Source organism: Sus scrofa, chromosome 14, assembly GCF_000003025.6.
Source record: "Sus scrofa isolate TJ Tabasco breed Duroc chromosome 14, Sscrofa11.1, whole genome shotgun sequence".
In the NCBI taxonomy this organism is placed as follows: domain Eukaryota; kingdom Metazoa; phylum Chordata; class Mammalia; order Artiodactyla; family Suidae; genus Sus; species Sus scrofa.
In genome coordinates, this window is record NC_010456.5 from 70,175,938 (window position 1) to 70,194,018 (window position 18,081).

The 18,081-nt window shown below is 36.0% G+C and overlaps 2 protein-coding genes across 11 annotated transcripts in view; one reads left to right on the plus strand and one right to left on the minus strand.

The window, feature by feature from the left end:
• CTNNA3 (catenin alpha 3) overlaps positions 1-18,081 on the minus strand; it is a 1,779,313-nt gene that overhangs the window by 980,707 nt on the left and 780,525 nt on the right. The gene's annotated exons all lie outside the window — the stretch shown is intronic.
• LRRTM3 (leucine rich repeat transmembrane neuronal 3) overlaps positions 1-18,081 on the plus strand; it is a 179,614-nt gene that overhangs the window by 3,478 nt on the left and 158,055 nt on the right. The window lies entirely within an intron of this gene.

Consider the following 18,081-nt stretch of genomic DNA (forward strand, 5'->3'; position numbering starts at 1 on the left):
TCCACATTTCCAAAATAAGTAAATAAATAAACAAAATAAATAAACAAATAGGCACACGACAAATTCAAGGAGGCAAATTTCTCCAATGCTCCTCATCTTAAGGAGTTTTCAGAGATGAGGCTCATAAATGGGAATGCAGCTTGCTAAGTGCATGTGGTTGGAAGCTGACCAGAATTGCTCTTTCCAGCTCTTTTAATGACCCTAATGTAGAGAATCATAAGCTCTATCTGTTCTTCTGTTTGGGTTTTGTCAGTCTGTCCTGTTGTGTTTCACTATATGCCCTGCACACACACCAGTCCCCTGATGACTGACACTTCGTTCAGAGGTGTACAGAGAACACATTCCAAGGCATGCTTTCCACCAGCAGCCTCAGTGAACAGGATAATTTTGATAACACCTTAATAAAATAAATCTTACAGGAAAAAAGGACCAACCCCATGGCAGTTGTCGTTTGCGTCCCTCTTGTTGACGTTACAGTGTCCCTGTGTTCATCTGTATTGTGAACTCCATTCATCAGTATGATTCTGTACAGACCCTGTTGGCAATCTGCAAGCTGCATGCATGTTTTTATGTCGATGGTGAAAGTTTATTGACTGCAGCACAAATATCACAGTTTCTGGATTTAAGTAACTTTGACCACCAATGGTTTAGGTTTTAGAAAAATGTCTTTAGTCTGTATCCTCTTTCATCCTCCAAAGTGAACAATTTTAATGGGAGCAAAAATCGGGAATTGTAACATTGAGACTGTTTCATTTAATTTGGCTTGCCAAGCCCTACATCTTTAACCATGTTCCTGTTCTTTCAAAACAGAATCGCTGCAGCAAAAAGGAAAAAGTAAATGGCTATTTTTACCAGCATTTTTTATATAGTTTGGAGGCTTTTCATTTGCTGAGAGGCAAAATCTAGGCAAGTCACATTGAGATATAATTGCAAGGAAGCCAGATTATAAAAAATCATACTTTTATAAGCAATAAAGGAAAACGAACATCTAAAGTGGATTTCTCAAGGTACTTTGATTTTGATTAAATCTTAAAATAGAAGCCAGTTCAGAAGAGCATCATAGCTACAGTATATTTACCCATAAAGAACTGTTGGATATACATTTATTAATGGCAAGTAGTCATGGATTCCCAATTGATTAATGATGCAGATACTTCCTTCAGTACTATGAACTGGATGACTGAGCCTACTGTGATGTTTTTCACTGGTTGTAATTTTATATTTTTCATAAAATGTCAGTAAATACATATTGCATCTAAAAAAGACATTTTCTTTGGTCAGCCTCATTTTTACCTGTACTAAAGATGACTATATTAATTAAATGCAGTGTTAAAGTAAAAAAGGCCCATTTCTATTATTTGACTTGAGCTTCTGCCTTATTTATCACAGATACCAAATAGATTCAGGCAAGGTATATTTATACTTATATTTTAAATTTTTTGCAAATTCTCAATGCTGTGGCACTGCTGGTTTATATAAAATATGTTTGCTGTATTAAAAGTGTTTCTAAAATTCAAAGCCACTTGGTATGTTAAGATTACATGAATGCCAACATTTTGAAGGCTGGTCATTTTTTTAATGTCTAACTATTTATAAATTTAATACTAGGGAAGAACCAAAGTAAAACCCTTTAGATTGTAAAAGTAATTTTGATTCAGGACATGAAATGATCAAAAAAAGAAAAAACAGTTTTTTCCTTCTCTTTGGGAATGAAGCTTCTCCAGTTCTCAGTATGTAATTACTGTAGGTTAGACGATCTCTAGTTCACCACTATAAATTTAACAAAGCCAACTGGTAAATGTTCTCCTGATCAAAAGGTGTCCTCACCTTTACCCCATGGCACTTTCCATAATATATACCATAAATCTTGGTTCTTTGTATAAGTATTTTAAACTTACTGCATATTAGAAAAATGTAATTGATATTTCATTTTCTATTCCAAAATTTATATTCAGCATCTGACTTCCTTTAAGGGTGACAGCCTGACCTGTTGAATTATACAACTGAGATGCATCGGTGTGAAACAGATTCAGTCACTACTTTGAAGGTTTTACCAGAGAGACAGGAAATACAGTTTAGTCTCTGAACTGTATTTTTCCCCCCAATTTTCATGAGCCCAGTAGGCATAGTGCTATTGCAGCATGGAGGTCACGGGTCCAGTCGTCTAAGCAATACTGACATAAGTTATATATTCCTTTTAAATGAGTTTATATTTTCCAAGGATGTTGACATTACATCTTTTCAAAGAATTTAAACCATTTTTTACTCTATTTGGTGAGTCAACTGAGTAGACAAGCAGGCTATAAACTCTTTCTGTGGAGCCGCAGTGACCTCCAGTGGCTGGTTAGACTAACCACAGCTATTCAAATATTTTATTGAGTTTTTTTATCTTGCATCCTTATGTAAATGTGGTTGACAACGTATAATTTTCTAAATGTGGTCAGATTTAAATTTTATTTTGTTCCTCTTCCTCGAAAATACATTTACAGTGTAATTTCTTAAAGTTATATTTTGCATGCTGACTTCTAATGCTCAGAGGCCACAGAACTAGAACTGAGGACTCAAAGTAAGGGTCTTAAAATGAAGACCAAATAATACCGTAACAAAAATAGGTAAGGAATCAATATTTTAAAGTATTTGTAATCATTGACACTATCCAAATATTCTGATTTTCATTAGGTGAGAATATTTTCCATAGGCAGGATAATGAATGATAATGTAATTTAGGTTGGGGGGGGGATGTCAATACTAATACTGAAAGAAGCAGCAGCAGCAGTTATTTACTAGACAGTAGGAATGTCTGAGCCATGGAGTGAGGGAGGCCTCCCCTTCCAGCTCTAGAACTCTCCAGTTGCTTGATCATGGCTGTGACCTGTGTTTTGCTTCAGTGCTCTCTCTTTCCCTCCCCACTTTCAGTCAGCTGAACACTGGTTCTATTAGGCTCTCTGACAATGATGTTTCAGTCTAAGAGGTGATGATTCATAGATAATGAAATTATGCTCTCCTTCTGGGGAAGGGTAATGCAGAGTCAGATTCGTAGATTTGGCAAGGATTTTTAGGATGCTTAGGTGCATGAAATAGCTTCTCTTCCCTTGACATTTACCAAGAGGAGAACTTAAATATTTTATTTAAAGTATGGATTAGACCAGCATCAGAAACAAGCATCAGGCCATGAAGCCTAAGACAAAATGAGTTCCAGACAAGACAAATGAGAACTGAGCCATGAGAAATGAAAAATTCAGAGACTGTGTTGCTTCTTGTATTCCCTTTTCCCTGGATTCTCATTAGAACTTAGATCTGCAGCAAACCCATGGAGTTTGGCTATACTTGTATTATCTTAGCTGCCTCCATTAAAAATCAGAGGCAGCTAGATGAAACAATGAACATGGAAAATAATATCAATGAATTTGAATTACAGTGTTGTAGGAGAAACAGAACTGATGAAAGCAGAATAGCTTTTATTAAATGACTCTTAAAAACTGATAACATAATACATGGGTGAAGGTGATAGTTTCTCTATCATAATCACCTATAGAATTGGACACACTTTTTGCTTACTCTTCAAAATCAATGGTGGTTTTTGCATAGTTGGGTGGAATACAGTAGAAATACCACACAGAAAGTCTACCTAAAAAGAGTTTATGATTCTTTTTGATCTGGGAAAATGTCACAGCCATGTATGATAGAATATAGATAGGCCTTAGATTCCAATTTCTCTAGCACTTACACACCAAATAATACCAGGGAAATTCCTTAGCTTTTCTGAACTTGAAGTTCCCCAAGTAGGCAAATGGCAAATATTACTGGGCAAATATTATTACTTCACATAGTTATTGGGAGGACAAAATATGAGCAATACTTTGTAAACTCTAAAATGGCAATTACTTCTTATTTCCAAAGGGCATTTAGTGAGATAGGCAGCAATGTTTGCCAGTGTTCTATGTTTGGCTTGGGTTAAAAAGACATTACTAACCTCTCTACAACAGAACCCCAAATCCATTTTACATTAATATGAATTCTGAGACTTGACAGTGAGTCTAGAACTTAATTTGTCTTTGATTTTTATTTTCCAAGAAAAGTTTCTTCCACCCCATGCTATCTAAGTCTATGAGTTATCAATAATGATCACAGTGCACAGTAGATATAAATAGACACCAGCTAGAGAACACTGAATCAAAAGCTTATCAAACTAAATCAAAATCATATTGTGTCCCAAACCAAGTCATTTATAGCAAAGGCTTGCAATCAACATAGGTTACTTGCTTTACCCCTTTCTAGAATCACTATTTTGAGTCTTCTTTTTACTTTATATTATAAATATAACATTTCTGACAAGATGACATCATTATTGAGCAAAATGTAATTGCTTCTAACATGTTAGAGTGAGATTAGCACATGTTCCAGGTACTAATTACATAATATCTCTTCTGTTGTTTCTTCCCCCCCCCCAGTGAAAGACTATCAAAAATTTACTCCTAGTATAGAAATTACTGTTGACTCTATCAATTATTGTTATTGAAAATCACTGGATTAAAAGAAAGCATAAACATACAAAGGCTATTTTATGAGTAACAACCTATTAACTTAAGCAAAATTAAATCCTGAGGAGTACTCTTTGGGGGTCGTTCATCAAAAAATGACCAATGTGGAGTTCCTTTCGTGGCGCAGTGGTTAACGAATCCGACTAGGAACCATGAGGTTGCGGGTTCGATCCCTGGCCTTGCTCGGTGGGTTAAGGATCTGGTGTTGCCGTGAGGTGTGGTGTAGTTTGCAGATGCGGCTCGGATCCCATGTTGCTGTGGCTCTGGCGTAGGCCGGTGGCTATGGCTCTGATTAGACCTCTAGCGGGAGCAGCCCAAGAAACGAAAAAAAAAAAAAAAAAAAAAAAGACAAGACAAAAACAAAAATGACCAATGTAATCAAAAATCTCTACTGAAGGTAGCTTTTCTTATCAAGTATGATATGGTGGATATATTTCCAAAATTCTTGTAATGTAAGTAGAAAATCGTTCCTCTTTGACAGCTGAATTTCTATGGACTCTCTGAAGAACAGAGAGAAGATGGTGGTTTTTTCAATGGAGAAATATTTTTGGATTTTGTGCTGCTTTACCTTCATAGCATAATTACTGGTATATATTCTTGTGTTATGTCTCCTGAACATGTGAGGACAATTTCAGGAACACAGACAGAACAAGAGTATCTGGGTCACAGTGTAAGACCTAGCAGAGGCAATATGTTTTACAACTGTTCTTTCTAAAATAGCAGAACCTCCATGTGCAATAATAATTCTTTTATTGAAAAAAAGAAAAAGAAAAAGAGCTCCTGTCTTACCCTATCTAGCAAATGTTGTAATGAAAATTAATAATTTTCTTGACAATTCTTTATACTTTATTTTCAGGGACTTCCACTCCCCCACCCCAGAAGGAATTTCATTTAATTCTTTCTCCCATTCTTAAATTGTCATTCTGTACCTCCTATATCATACACAAAGTCTTTCCTCATATAAATCAACATAATTGGTCATCTTACTCAAAGGAACATCCTATCTCAATAAAACTAATTAGACCATAAAACAAAATTTAAATCTGGCTGACCCGTCCCCTTTTCCTCTACAGCTTCCAAACCACCTCTACAGTATCTCCTAATTTCTAGTGGAAGAAAGAAGAAATATAGTTGAATTACCACTCTGACAAAGTATCGTTGCTTACTATTTCCCTTTTTAATTAACCAACTACTAGAAACAAAATATAAGACTTTATGAATGGGAATACTCAACTACATGTCATTCATCAAAAACATACCAACAATCGGAATTTTGTCTCTTGCATGGATAAAATGCAATGGTGGGGGGGCTCACAAATAAAATGATAAGGCAAAGACTACATGTACTGAAGGCAATTTCTTTTAAAGCTTCATTGAACTTCTTACATAAAGCCAGGGTATAAAATACATTTCATGAGTAAAGAGCAAGACTTCAATTAAATATAAATCTTTATTCAGCACTTTTGGGGCTCAAACTTACTGATGAAGTGGGGATAAAAAGAGAACATCTTCAGACAGAGAGGCTCTAGTATAGTTAGGCTATACTATTGAGTGGTATTCAAGGCTTCAACTGGGTGGTTTATGTGCATAGCTAAAAAGTGCTTCTTGTCATTAGTATTGCTCTGTTATAACTCTCTGAAAGAAGGAACACACTTACCCCCTTTTTGATACATGCAGCCAGTATCTCACAAAGAATTTTTAAAGGAAACTTGTAGAACATACTATGTTGAGCTTGAAGTAGTAGGAAATCTCTAATAAACCTGCGATAATTCATAACAGTGAAAACTAAGTTTAAAAACTAATTCAGCACTTTAGGATCAGTGTTGGTTTGTCTTTCATCAATTTATGAAAGAGATTCTGCATAATTTGTACAAAATTTTAAAGGTAAAAAGTATAAATGTTTGGTTGGAGTATGGATATTTACCCAAAGGAAGGTTAGGTAACATCACTGAGTGACAATAAAATGGAATAAGTAGAGATCTATTTAGTATGATAGAGACCAGACGACTTAAGTATTTTATGCTTTCCACCAAGCAAAGCATGTTGTTGATGCTTAGGGAAAACAAAGAATCTGTATCCTTCCTATAAGGATATTATGCACAATTTATTACACATTTGTTTATGTATATGCATATTTTTGTGTACTTGACTTCTTATTATGTGCCAGGAATGTGTATAAGGTTGTGTTTTTTTAATATAAGAGCAAATCCTTGTGCCAACTCTGTTCTCTGATAAGTTTCATCCATTAATCCTAAACCTTATGCCTTCTTTCTAGGGCTATTCTAAAACTCATACCATACCCACACAAGCCTTTTCAAGCCTAAATAGACATCTCCATCTCCCATTAGGAAACAATATCCAATAATTTACCATTAGGATATCCCTCTGCTGGTTCAATTCTAATCTGCCAGTATAGTCTTCCTCCCAGTCTGTGGCACCCACTCTAACCCATACTTTGTCATCAAAAGGCAGCATGCACTTAGTCCTGTGGACTTGAACAGGGAGGACTGACTAGTAAAATGTAAAAATCTACATATATTTTTATGGCCTTCACTTTAGTTGTTTTTATGGTCTAACACACAGAGAGATGTGTGGGATCTTTATTTACACTGAAATGCAAAAGCATTAAGCTAGCTATAAATTAAAAAGAAAAGGTCAAGATAGATTTTTCAAAAAATAGAGTCCAAAGCTCATGTTACCTATATCTTAATCTTAAAAATAGTACTGGGGGTTCCCGTAGTGGCTCAGCAAAAACAAATCTGACTAGTGTCCATAAGGATGCCGGTTCTATCCCTGGCCTCGTGCAGTGGGTTAATGATCTGGCATTGCCGTGAGCCATGGTGTAGGTTGAAGATGCGGCTCAGATTCCACATTGGTGTGGCTGTGGTGTAGGCTGGCGGCTACAGCTCCAATTTGACCACTATCCTGAGAACCTCCATATGCCACAGGTATGGCCCTAAAAAGACAAATAATAATAATAATAATAAACGTCCTGTATTTCACTTTCCTGACATAACTTTACCCTCCATGTTTACTATCATATTCTTGAATTTGTACCTTTCTTACTTTTTTTCCACTTCTAACACAGAGGTTTCTTTTGTTTGCTTTTTGGTTGTTTTATTTTGTTTCCTGACTGCAGACCTTTTCCCAATTCTTTCAGTGTATCACTTTGCCTGCTTTTCTAGAATCCCCACTCGGGTTTTGATCCTGTCAGAACATCTCAAAGAAACTCATCAGTTTTATGCTTCAAGTGATCAGACAGACGGATTGGGTTTGTCTCAAGAGTGCAATCAAGTGAAGCTTGAGATATCTGCCTTCTATCTTCCCAGCCTCCCATCCCCATGTCTCTTCTCCATTTAGGATTATCCGTATGGAAGTTCCTCTATCCAGTGCTACCTAAATCTCTCTTGGTTCCTTACTCTGTACCCAATATATGCCCTTGGATGTAGACTAGTATCATTATTCCTCCCGAGGACACTCACACTTACATAGCAGCAAAAATCTTTTGCTAAAGATAAGAAAGTCATATAATAAGAGTGAGGGTTGTGTTTCTGAAGGCAAAAGTTGTCTGCAAGCACCTCTGAAATCATCCTTCATGGATAGCTCTGTATTTTTCTCAAATCTGAAGTTGAGTGTTACCAAAGGAACAAACACCTGGCAAATATTCCATGTATCATTCAACGATTTATAGTTTGAAAAATCTCTTCAGTGAATCTTCATTATATGCTGGCTTTCTCCTAGTTTTTCTACACCGAGAGACAATGTTGACTATAAGAAAGAATGTGGGCTCCAGATCCAGTATGAACCAGTTTGGATTCTGGTTCGTGGGGGTATAACTGTAAAATCTTGGGTGTTAGCTACTTGGTCTTAAAAATAAAAATATGTAAAATAATATAGTCTGCACAGGATTGTTACAAGAGGGCAACGGATCAGCATTTCTTGAGTATTTTACGTACTTTGTTTTGGCATATTGCATATATTATTTAATTTAACACACATAAAGATTCTATGGTGATTTTTTTTATGTCTTTTGTCTTTTTAGGGCCAATCCCATGGCATATAGAGGTTCCCAGGCTAGGGGTCTAATCAGAGCTATAGCTGCCAGCCTACACCACAGCCATAGCAACATCAGATCCAAGCCACATCTGTGACCTACACCACAGCTCAAGGAAACGCCAGATCCTTAACCCACTGAGCGAGGCCAGGGATTGAAGCTTCATCCTCATGGATCCTAGTCAGGTTCATTAACCACTGAGCCATGATGGGAATTCCAGGATCCTAATGATTAAATGAGATGACACAGATAAAAATCACTTAGTACAAAGCATAGCATGTACTAGTAACTAACTCCTTCCCTTCATTAGTTCTAATTGCTAAAAATTTCAGTACAAAGTATGGATTAATGGCTGTATTCCACTACCTCTTTTTATATGACATGAACAGGTATTTGGCAGGCTTTTAAGAAATAGAATCTCAAAAGCCACAACCTCAGGGGCACCTGGACATATCATTAATACTGAAGAGTTATATGGTATATAAAGCCAATGTCCTAAACCTCCCATCAAAGCCCAACTACACCTCTGCTTTTATTTCCACAGCACTCCCCATGCTCAGCACTGGCCAGTGCTTGAAGTAGGATGTGCTTTCCTAGCTCTCTGCTTTGGCTCAACTTATTTCCTTTGTGAGAAATGACTTCCCTCTCCCTTCAAATCTCTGAGTCTTCTTATAACAGATCCACTTCAAATTCTGCTCATTCCAGAAGTCTTCTTAATCTTGCTTGCCCTTCTCAGTTTCCCATGATATTCTGGACCTCTATTGGAGACAGCTTCACGGGCTGCCCTATGTTAGAGTTATCAACGTGTTTTTATACCTCTTTTAGGAAATGAATCTTCATTTCTTCCAATGATTATTGGTTATAGTCTTTATTCATAGTAGATGTCTGTTGAATTGATTTTCTTCTAATTGTGACAAAATTCTTATAAACCTCGTATTTATTTATATAATCTACATCTATTCTTTGTTTATATTTTATAGTTAAAAATTATTATAATATAGTTGACTTACAAAGTTGTGTTAATTTCAGGTGTACAGCAAAGTAAATCAGTTATATATATATATATATATATATATATATATATTCCTTTTCAGACAAAATCAAATACCTTGGAATACACCTGACCAAGGAGGTAAAGGACCTATATGCTGAGAACTATAAAACTTTAATCAAAGAAATCAAAGAAGATGTAAAGAAATGGAAAGATATTCCATGTTCCTGGATTGGGAAAATCAATATTGTAAAAATGGCCATACTACCCAAAGCAATCTACAGATTCAATGCAATCCTTATCAAATTACCCATGACATTTTTCACAGAACTAGAACAAACAATCCAAACATTTATATGGAACATCAAACATTATTCTTAAAAATTATGGTTTTTAAATATCATATTCTGATTTAAATTGCTTCTATGTTGTGAATGATCTAAAAATCATTTTTCTTTGATAGTTACCAAGAGTATGACTGTGTTAGCTAGTATGTTAAAGTGACTAAGAGGTAAAAAAACATTGTGAGGCAAAGAAAGAATATTTACAAAGAATGAATACATTTTGATTTTAGTGAAGTACAGGTAGCCAACATTTGTTGTAAAAGCCCTATATTTGTGACTGCTTCTTATCCACCGCCTCTTTGGGAAGGTCCTTTTCTTTTTAGCTTGGATGTCTTTTCATTCCATGACTAGTGCCACAAGGCTTCTAATTTAGACCCACTCCAAGGCCTCTCTTCTCTTCCCAAACAAAGTGGTCACCCTACGCTATCACAGAGGCCAAGTCAGAGGCCTTTGGCTTTCTGATTTCACACATTTTCAAAGTAACTATTCAACTGAAGGCTTTGAACATCAAATACTCAGAAGCTGACAAGTTGAACTAAGCTTTTTTTTTTTAACCTCCTGAACATTGTCTATGCAGAAGGCACAATTGATTATAAAGGATTAAAGCATCTTCCCTTTGCTGGGTCTCTCCTTTCTTTCCTCCTTTCTGTTCATCTTCTTACTCCTTTCTGCCAAATTTCTTTTCTCTCTCATCACCACTTAAAATAGCTTTCAATTTTCCCCTCTACCCAACTTTTATTGCTAATTCAATCTATATCATTTGAATATGCACCTTCTGACTGGGTGAACAGGAAAATACTAATGGTTTTTATCTCTCAGAGAAGCAATAATTAAGATGACACAGTCTAATTTAATTTAAAAGGGAGTCAAAAATCTATTTGTATTCAACAGCTTTGTTTAGTGCTATAAATGAAGAACTGTAATTTTGTAAATTGTAGTATAGTTTGGGAAATGGAAATGACATCCCTCCCTAAGATATTTTTAAGTCACATTCCAACTGTGATTTGTAAAGGCAAGACAGATTTGTAGAACATTCAAGTATTCCATTTCATGTGAGGTATCATTCAACCTTGGATCTTGGTTGTCTTTGCCATCAATGGAGCAGATTCATTTTTGGAACATATGTAACAAGAGAATTGAAATGAAACCTTTATTTAGTCCTAAAACTTTTAGCTATGAGGATTTTTGAGAACCTTGACATCCAACCTTACCTTCTATTTGAAACTCTAAGCTAATAAATACAAATTTAATGATCTTCCAAGGACAGCATTCCTTAGCCCCTCTCTTAATTACCTATTCCAGGGTTTTGCTACAAATATTGCATCGTTTTTTAACTCTAATCTAGATCTCTCCTGCTTCATATCCATCCAGGGGTTAGTTTTATTTTAAAAATAAAATTTTTGGTTTCCCTTATTGTTTAAAAGGAGGAAGGAAAAAAGGAGTTGAATTTTTGTTTTGGTTTTAATCTTCAGTATTGGAACCTGTTTGGTCTCTCACTCAGGTAGAGGGCCCTGGGCTCCACGGCACTACTTTGAAAAGATGAAAAACTACTATTCTGAAATTAGGACTAATCTACCACAGATTCAGAAAATTCTACGTAGTTAACAGCTGAAAAACAGGAACTCTGTGCATAACTAACCTATAACCAATCATATAGGCAAGAAGTTTCCAGCAGGTTGTATTCAGTAGTTCTTAATACCAGGCTCTCAAATTATATTTCCAGAAGTCAAATTTGCATGCAACGCTTTGACCTGCATCTCTCTCCTCATACTCAACTCAGTTTTAACATCCACAGTGTGTTATGCAGGATAATCAACGGTTAAATTATTCCCATTTTGTTGGCTCAGCTCACAGTAGCCCATTAATTAGTTTTTTTTTTTTTAAAAAAAAAAACAAAACTATTTTATCTTCAATTTGTATTTCAACCGTACCCAAGTGCAGATGCCATCCCTGGTAAATGACAAAACAGATTTGAGTTTATAAATGTTTCTGTGGTTCCAATAGCAGCACGCACCCTGCAGTAACTATACTGTAGCCCAAAGTGTTGTAAAAAATGCAACTGAGTTTCCTGGAGAATCATTTGAGAGCTAATTAAACCTTCTCCACCTGTAACTTAAGAAAAAAAGAAAAAGCCCAACACTCCTAAAGACCATGGGGGAAAGGCAGTTTAAGAAATAGAAGTCCTCTGTTTATCCAGGGAGGTACTTTACAAGGCAGACAGCTACACCACAGTAGAGAGACAACATTTCCTCAGCTGATTCAGTTAATTAAAATGCACAGTTATAACAGGCTTTCTTAGAGCCTGCAGCTGAATGACCGAAGTCTCCATTTTCCTCCAGTGTCATACAGAACGTGAAGAGGCAAACATACTGCCCAAGCACAGTTTGACTCACTAAAATCCAGCACTATAAACACAAAATACATTTCTCAGGCACATTTTAAAAGACGTCTTATCAAGATTTATGGCACCAGGATAGAAATATTTTGCAGTTAGGCAGCGCCAAGAGACTATCCTATGTTCCTCTCAAAGTAGTTTGAAGTAAAATGTACAAATAAATCTAAAGGGTGGAGTCCACTTTCAATGCAGAAATTTTCAACTCTTTCCTTTCGAATGTAGGGAATTTGAATCTGACAAACAGCCCATCCATTGCCTAAATTTACGAGCGATATGAAAAAAAAAAAATCAAAGGCCACAAAAGCTATTTGTCAAATAAACTGCAGAACGCAAGACCAGACTGCAAGGCTCATTTGCAGAACTCCTGATGAGCAAGGGAGGAGGGGGTGCAAACAGCTGCAGCCTTGACTGCACTGCCCGCCCGTGCCAGCCAGAATTCAAGATGCAGGAGCTGGGTATGGCTGAAAGAGGGGCCAATAAATGGGAAAAAAAAAAAAGAAAAAAAAAACAGAAGAGGTTCTTTTATCAAAGTTTTTATTAAATCAGTACATCAGCATGTACAGATAAATACCTGCGGCACCAATTTTAGATAGATGTGGCCTGTGGGTGTTCCAATTAAGTCTGTTTATGGGAGCCTACATTTATTTCCTGAAATGGGGGATATATTACAGCCTTTGAATCAGTTAGACTAGCAGCGTGGCATAGCATCAGTTTTCCTCATCTGTAAACTGGGAACAGTGCTTCACATCTCAGGGCAATTGTGAGGCTAAATCGAGTGTGGGCAGAGCACTACTCAGTAAAAGTCATTCTCCTCTTTCTCACTAGGTGTTTTCCCAATGCAGTGAGGTGAAAGTTCCCATATGAACCATATAAATTAAAAAGTCTGATCTTGGTATTGTCTTTTTCTAATAACTCAGCATTATTTCCTTTTCATAAACATTACTTGAAGAACTGACTATATTACTTCTCAGATATTTCTCTTAAATGTTGTTCTAATGTCTATCTCACTCTTTTTTATTTTTCTTTCCTAAACATAGACATATTACAACCTCCCACACTCAGTACTGAAGGGAACATTCTATTACTATCATAGCAAATAAAATGGTCTGTATAACTTAGTACCTAATTTTCATTTCCGGGGTGGGGATAATTTAGGTGTTTGGAAGCGAGGAACACAATATTAATATTTATATTTTAAAAAATTCCAATTCAGTCTGTGAAATAATGGCTGCATTATCCAAAGCTGTTTATACATAGAGTTAAATAGAAGACTGCCAATGGATATTAATTGAGCGCTTACTACCTGCAGGCATACCAGTGGATTTTTGTTTTTCCTCAAGGCAAGCAAAACATAATATAATGGCAAAGGATATTTGACAGAGTCATGTCACCAGGAAAGCTCTTGAATTATTATTCGGAAAATCACTTCTTCATAAAGCATTGGGTTTTCTCTTCTCAAGTGAGAAATTTGATATGTGCTCTTCACTGGAGACATGATAATAATTAGTTCTTTTTAAAGACTTTGAAAAGAGCAGAGATGAAAAGAGCTGTAAGAGTTTCTAAATGACATGAGATCTGTGAAGTGGTAGATATTTAACACAAACCTCATATAGCTGTTATGTGGATTCATTAGTTAATCAGTTAGTTAATGACTTTGAAGTGTAAAACCTTATTAGACTTTTTTTTTTTACACTTAACACATATGAAAAACTACTTCATCTGAAATTAAAAGCTGACTATACCGTTCTAACATATTGGATAGTGCCATGACATACCTTCAAGATGTTCCTTCTTAGTCTGATTTTCTTTTTCCAGACAATCCCTAAAAGGTCTATCTAGACCCTGACCCCCTGCCCCTTTATTGTTCAGGACCAGCACTGGCTTTCAAACACATTAATTGAAAACCCCCCAGGACAAGATATTTTTATAAGATGTTATTTGATGATAATGATATCAACTGTTAAACTTGTAATTTAAATGCAGTTTTGTACCTCTGTACAGCAGGTGGGGGGGGGGGAGCTACTGAGAGAATCTGAAAGAAAGTGAACAAGGGAAAGAGTTAAAAACCCTATGATAACTACCTTGCTCTTTGGAAATAGTGACTAATTTCTCTCCTGCATGATGGGAAGTTGAGAAAGGATGGAGAGGCAAGACTAGTTTAGCAATATTCTACTATACGGGAGACATTTCTATAGCTTAAACAAAAATTTTGGCTGACAGATATCATACACAGAGAAAAGTGCACGTATTATCAATGAACAGCTCAGCCGATGCTGGGCACTCTGACGTTCTCTGCAGCTAGTTTAAGAAATAGAAAATTCCCAGAATTCCAAAAGAACCCTCTGGTTCCTCCAATCACTGGCTCTGTTTCCAAGGGTAACAACAACTCTTACCTCTCACAGCATAGGGTAGCTTTATCTTCGTATTTCGTATAAATGGAATCCTAAAGAATGTACTCCCTTTTGAGTCTTGCTTCTTTCTAGAGACATTATCTTTCATGAGATCCATCCATACTGTGGAGTGTAGTTGTAGATCTACAAATTTCTAATCTTATGTCCCTCACTCCTCCCCCACCTATACACACACAGAATTAATCCTTTTCTTACTCAAAGAATGGTCAAGGATCCCAGGATTTAGAAGTTCTTGATGAACTTCATGGGAGACTCAGGAATTGCTGGTGAATAATTTCCTCCTGTCTTTTTTTGCATCGGTAAATATAATGCAATCAAATTATTTTGCATTTTTAACTACCTAGTCATGGACAGAACCAGCTCTGAGGTGCACACTGAGGTAATCATCTTCTTCAGAAGCCCTTGTTTTCAGCTGCAAATCCCCTACCAAGCTGTCCTTACCAGCAAAGCCTTCGGTCCCTGGCCTTCAGCTCCTAGAAAGCCTGCCCTACTCAAGCAGCTGCATAAAAAACTACTGAGTAAACTCCTTCACACCAAGGTGTTAATGCCTAAATCGTTAGCTCTCTAACGTATGGCCCCAGGACAGTGCTGTGACACAGAAGCCCAATCACTCTCTGATTACTCTCTAATGGGGTCTCTTATAGAGCTGTGCTTATTGACTTATGCTGTAAGGTTCCTTTACATTGAAGGACTCTAAAAACAGATCACTGGCATTTGATGCTGTTTTTACTATTAGAACATTATTGAATCTATTATTTCAGGACATCACACTGTATTCTCTTTATGAAAACCTGTGGGGGAAGGGAGGCTAGTTCTACTTCTTCTAATTAACTTTGTTTTATAAAATATATTGCTATTCATGCAACTGATCCTGTCTGCACTCTCCCCTCCCATCTCCTCAACCTCTCTTCACTAAAAATACCAAAAAACAGAGACAAATACTTCTAACAAGTATCAGAAGTTTATTACTTGTATTTTTGGTCTACCTTCCTCACCCTCGGTTTTATCTTTTTCGTATGTTCTGTTTAAATGTCTTTAATTTTTTTAATCTTAAAGAATTTAGAAGGATATAGACTAATTTTATAAAATATACTATCTCTAAAGGAAAAAAAATTCAGTCACTGACATTAAGGCAAGCTGGCCAACCAAGAGGTATATATTTAAGTCAGTGGGCTCTTCTAGTACTTTTCAACCCCTTTGGTTGGCTCTGATCAGAAAGAGTAGAGGGGAGCTCCTTTTGCAGCTCAGCAGGTTAAGGACATGAGTTGTCTCTGTGAGGATGCAGGTTCCATCCCTAGCCTCACTCAGTGGGTTAAGTATCTGGCATTGCTGTAGGCTGTGGTAGTGGGTTAAGTATCTGGCATTGCCGCAGGATGTGGTATAGGTCTTAGATGTGGCTTGGAATCGGTGTTGCCATGGCTGTGACTCTTTTCGACCCCTGGCCTGGGAACTTTCATATGCTGCAGATGAGGCCATAAAAAGAAAAAAATAAAGATAGACTGGAGGAAATGATTTCTGAAGTACTAGATGATGTAGGGCCTTACACAAGTTAGGTTTTTAATTAAAGCTTTGCTGAATGCATAGACTGAAGATATTTTCCAGCAAGTGAAGTGGACAGAAGGAGAGAATGTCCAGGAAAAATCTAGATCCAGAACAGGATAAAGATAAAAATACTTGTAAGAAAATGTGGAGTTGAGTTTTCAAGAAAGTGGAACTGTTACTATATTTGCTATGTGGTATTTTGCAACTACTAGTCCATTCTTGTTTCTAAGACTCTCAGAGTTCTACTTGGGAAGATTTGATTAATGCATTATTTACCTAAGAGTCATTGATTTATGGAGCTTAACCATGAGATATGGAACAGCTCATTTTCTTTCTAATATTTATATCAACAAAAAGAATACCATAATGACAGGGGGGTGTTCTAACCTTGACTGGTAATCCATGGAAGCGATCACCCAAACTGACAATAATAAAAATACTAAATAACAATCTGTTATTTGCTCCCTTCAATGCTAGGATCCCACTAGTTAAATTAAGTAAAACAATTCCTAGAAACTCAGTGATAATCTATAAATCATACCATAAAATGGTCCAATGGTCCAATGGTGAAATGGGGAGGATAAGGTGTCAAAAGTAGATCTTTAAATCCCATGTTTAGATCAAAGAAATAACTCCAAGTTCAGATAAATTAAAATTATGGCTTTTTTTCTTTTCTGTTGAAACTATCTGATTATGACACTCTGGGAAAGGCATATCATTTTACCAAAAATATGAACAAATTTATTATCAGAGATTATGTGAGATTAGTAAAAACTACAGTATGTATTGATGATATTCCTGAGGTTTTCCATGGTACCATAATAAGACAGAACAGTCATATGTATGTAATTTTTTACTTATTCACATATGTTTTGCCAAATTAAAAATAAATTTGTTTAGAAAATATCAGTCTTGAAAATACCATGGTAAACATTCCCTTTAAAAATCATCAAAACCAATATAAAAATTAGGATATATTAGGTTAACTTTTTTTTAACCCAGTATGTTAAACAACAGATTTTTATTCCCTTATCCTTGAAAAAATAGCCATAAAAGGTAAGGGGTACAGTTCATACCATAAAACATTATTATTATTTCATATATAACAGATGTTTACCATTTACAGTAATGTGAATGACTAGACATGGCAAAATAAGATTTCAAAATAGAAAAGTGTCATACTATAAGTTATAAGTTTTCTTGAATTATAAGCAGCCTTAATTGAACATACAAAACATACATTGAGCTGCGGCCATTTAATCTTTATCCAAAAGTTGTAAGAATTTTACATAGAAGACACGCAGGGGAGGGCTCTGAATGATGGGCCCAGAAGGAGATTCCAGAGGTTTTGTGTGGTGCAATTAAATTGACTGTTAACCCATTTTACAGGTAAAGAAATTGAAGTATAGTCACAAAGCACTGGAATTTGAATCCTGACTTGTTTTAATTCAGCATGTCTCTTACAGTCACTCAACAATAGCATCTCTTAATGTTAACTTCCCTCTGAATAGATGGGATGCTTATTTATACACAAATCATTTTGCTCTGTCTCATAGTATTTACCCCAAGCCATTCTCAGCTCTCTCTACAACAATTTCTTTAAAAATAAAAATGGACAAAAACACAAAGCTCTCGCTTTTGAATGGCTCACCAAGTTTGAGGCACTATGCTAAATGCTTCCTTTAAATATTTAATTCTTACAACAACCCTGTGATATAGGTACCAACTTTGCTAATATTCCAAGATAGGGGAACTGAAACATAGAAACTTAATCTCAGAACTAGACCTCTGTTTCTACTAGTG